The following is a 4,539-nucleotide window of genomic DNA, read 5'->3' as shown; positions in this document are numbered from 1 at the left end:
CATGTTTCTGATAAGATTTCAGTTCAACCTGGATGCATATTTTATATGGTTCAAATACTATCAGCTTTTATAAAGCTGATAAAGATGGCGCCTTTGTGCAGTCGCTAACCGCACATTAATTCCCTCAAGATACAAAAAATAATATTTCAATATCCACTCCTGTTTCCAAGTAAAATGTACATTTTGTTGTATCATTCTACTGCAAGAAATGCTTAATTTTGCAGGAGTTAATATTAGGTTATGTATGAGGTTATAACCCTACACTACCAAAACTGTGGATACCTGCAAGTCAAACATCTCATTCCAAAATCATGGGCATTAATATGGAGTTGGTCCCCGCTTTGCTGCTATAACAGCATCTACTCTTCTGGGAAGGCTTTCCGCTAGATGTTGGAACATTACTGCGGGGACTTGCTTCCATTCAGCCATGAGCATTAGTGAGGTTGGGCACTGATGTTGAGCGATTTGGCCTGGCTCGCAGTCGGCGTTCTAATTCATCCCAAAGGTGTTCAATGATGTTGAGGTCAGGGCACTGTGAAGGCCAGTCAAGTTCTTCCACACTGATCTCGACAAACCATTTCTGTATGGACCTCGCTTTGTGCACGGGGGCGTTGTCATGCTGAAACAGGAAAGGGCCTTCCCCAAACTGTTGCCACAAAGTTGGAAGCACAGAATCATCTAATCATATAGTTCCAGTGAATTCTACAGCATACAAAGGGCCTAGCCCGAACCATGAAAAGCAACCCCAGACCATTATTCCTCCTCCCCCAAACTTTACAGTTGGCAGTATGAATTGTGGCAGGTAGCTTTCTCCTGGCATCCACCAAACCCAGATTTGTCTCTCGGTCTGCCAGATGGTGAAGGGTGATTCATCACTCCAGAGAACGATTTTCCAGAGTCCAATGGCGGCGAGCTTTACACCACTCCAGCTGACGCTTGTTATTGCACATGGTGATCTTAGGCTTGTGTGTGGCTGCTCGGCCATGGAAACCCATTTCATGAAGCGCTCAACAAACAGTTTTCCAGAGGCAGTTTGGAACTCGGTAGTCAGTGATGCAACCGAGGACAGACGATTTTTATGCGCTTCAGTACTCTGTGGTCCCGTTCTGTGAGCTTGTGTGGCCTACCACTTCACGGCTGGGCCGTTGTTGCTCCTAGACGTTTCCACATCACAATAATAGCACTTACAGTTGACCTGTGGCAGCTCTAGCAGGACTTGTTGCAAAGGTGGCATCCTATGATGGAGGGTTGTTCCAAACGAAACAACTACAAGTGTGCTTGCGCTGCTTTCTCAACGGCACAGCTCGGAGAGCTCACAAAAGCAGTTGAACACTCTTTGAGTCATAAAAGTGCATTGAGTTTACATAGGAATTGTGCACACTTTGGAGAGGTGTAGCCACTTGAAGACATCAATTAGTCCTCTCACTCAAACCCGTGTCATTTTTTTGTCTCATGTTGCATCTACCCCACATTTTACCGGAATATTGTTATGTTACTGAATGTATTTTCAGATTTCGTTATCAACAAACGTGCTGAAAAGTACAGTAAATGTAAAATGCACATAAAATCAAGGGTACTGTTTAGGTTCCGTGTTGTGTCAGGTGAACTGTTGTGTCCTCAACTTTGGTCTCATAATTTTCCAATAATCTCCAAACTGTTCCCTTTCAATTACTACCACGCTTATGCATGTGGTTTGCATATTCCCTCTGTACGAAACATTTCAATTTAGCCCCATTCAAATAATTACTGTTACACTTCCCACATAAAGCCATTGCACACCACATTAAATGAAAATAATCAACAGTTAACTACTAATTCTTCCCACATGGAAGTAATGCAAATATAATATACCCCTTTGTGGACATGCTTTCTTTAGCTTTGAATTTAATCATCCTTATTTTCTGAGTTGCTGTTATCCATGTTCTTCCTTTTTTAATTTAGTTTGTTAGTAGGCTTATATAGAGGTCTAGCAGCTGTGGTCATGGGGAAGCCCAGTCCTATCACAATGTTATGCCTACAGTCATTACACTCGCTGGAAAGTATTTGCAATGGAGCTCAGCATTATCGCTGTGACTCACAACCGTTAAAATGGCCTGGGACTTTAACGTTAATGATTTCCGAGACTCAATATCAACAGGTGCAACCTAGGCCTTTTGTAACTTTGGAATCAATGTCAGACAAACGGCAGCTTGGGGCCCAAATTAAACTGAGTGTTCTTTTTGATTTTTGGCTGCTTACAATGGGTACAGCTGTGACAGCTGAAAGATTACATAGACACAATTGTGCATTGATGACAGGAGTCTGGACAGACTTATTAAAACATGACTGGATTGAATTTCCAGTTGCTCAAAATGCTTTAAATTGTATGGGGGGGGAACACCTAATCCACTACCAATGCACCCAGCTGGGGGATGCCACAGGATCACACAATAACCTCCACACTAACCACACATACTACCCTCCGTTCAACTCACTATTCCCAGTGTACTCCTGGGCTTCTCATAAATCATACCCTGTTTGATAGCCTTTTGTGATGTAATGTGATAAGTATTGATGGGCCAGCCCAGCTTCACTGCAACATAGCATCATACTGGAAACCTGAACGAAATGCAGATGTTGTGAAGCTGCTGGGGGAGAGGCTTTGAAGTGAGGACACAGTTTAAGAGTTCAGATGTCTTCGCGCGTCCAAGAAGTCGACCCGTTCCGAATGGACCCGAGGACAGTCAGACTGTGAAGGACAAGCCGACGCTGCAGATCGTACAGTGTGGCGATGGACAGGATGTTCTGGTGCTCACCTCTCTGAGATACTTTAATTTACAATGTTAAGGTGCCGGTAGAATTGGCCAATACACTTTGTACAGAAAATGACAAACAGGACCTTGACATAAAGACTAGAATAAATATAATATATTCTCAGTATAAACTATTCAGGCAACAACTCTGCCTATAACAAAACTCAGGTATGGCCCTACTCTAGCCAATCTGTTACCTGCTCAGCCTGCTCTCCCCACAAGGAAAAGGCCAATTGAGCACTTAAGCACTCTCTCCATGAACTCCCTTCCGCTAGGAATGTTCCATCATGATAGCCCCAAAATTACATTTCTACCATAAATGCATACTTTCCCATGGACATATAACTTCATAAACAACAGTTGTACATAAATCCACACTTCAATAACATGCCATAACTTTAAAAGTCACACAATACACATTCATGAAGTAATTCACCCCGGGATAAATCATTACTGGTTATTCCCTATAAATGTCCCTGGATGACTCGCAGACCAATGTACGCGTCATGCACACCGCCATTTTAATAAAGAAACAGAGCAGAGCTTCAAACGAGCACATCAGGTAGGTTAAATTATATGAGTATTCTCTAACAACACTCTGATCATTATTTTCATCTATTTCACATTGCTAGAGCATGTATGTTTAAACGGGCAGCTTTATACACGGTAGACACATGGTTAACAAGTTACATCATTTTAGTTACTGGTGTACACAACAAACACTCGACTTTCGTGCCTTATGTCAAAGTATTGTTGGCAAACGGAATGCGCATCTCCTCACCAACACATGCTCTTCTTGTTTCAGGTATCAAGAGGCACAGCAAGGTGTAAACAACACCCCACCCCTCATAACTTTAATATCGCTTTATACATATTTATTTAGAAGAATAAAGCAGATTAAACATCATCAACACATTCAGCTTTGGCTAAGTCGTCTTTGGCCAAGTTCCTGCATGAATAACTGTGATGGTAATGTTCATTCAGATTATTGACTCAATGTAAACAGTATTTAAGGGGATATATGGCACTATGTTTGACTCTGATGGTGTTTTTTAAATATATTTTTAGAGGTGAAAAAACTGGCAGCAACACAGTTAGTCCTGTACTTACCAGCTTACCATCCACCTGAGGAAATGAGGTCAAACAGCAACCTGATTATTCTTCAGGATTCCCATCCAAGCACTAACCAAGCCCAGCCTCCACCTCACTGCTGTCCAGTGGTTGAGGATACACAGGGCTGGTCTGGTTAGTGCTTGGATGAGAGGATAATCAAGTTGCTGTTTGAGGTAATATTTGATGGCCAATAGGGGGCACTCTTCCCTCTGATCTGAGTTAAGGTAGCCCCAAAATGTTTGTACTGTGACTGATCAACTGTCATAGAGCCATTTGCCCACTTTTTACAGGTACCGAATGGGCAGTGCCGAGATATAGTCAATCTCTACCTCTCTCTCTCTCTCTCTGTGTAAAAACTATATGAGAGGAGCAAGCCTCTGAACGCACGGTGCCTGAGTGGAGGGTTTAGATATTTTTTTAATTAACCAGAAAAAAAGACCATGCACATCCGAAGTGAAACTGTTTCCATGTGGGACGGTGAGTCATAGGGTATGCTAAGACTGGGACTGTGAAGGGCCAAGAGGATGTGGGAGATTGGAAATAGAGAGAAAAAACTAAGGCTAGGAGAGGGTGAGAAAGAAAGAGAGCTGTGGGAGAAAGTGGGGGAGAGATGGATGAGTGGCGAGAGGGAGGG

The sequence above is a fragment of the Salvelinus alpinus genome, chromosome 20 (assembly GCF_045679555.1).
Source record: "Salvelinus alpinus chromosome 20, SLU_Salpinus.1, whole genome shotgun sequence".
Taxonomy (NCBI): Eukaryota; Metazoa; Chordata; class Actinopteri; order Salmoniformes; family Salmonidae; genus Salvelinus; species Salvelinus alpinus.
The sequence above is the reverse complement of the archived record's forward strand: the minus strand, read 5'-3'. Positions refer to the sequence as shown.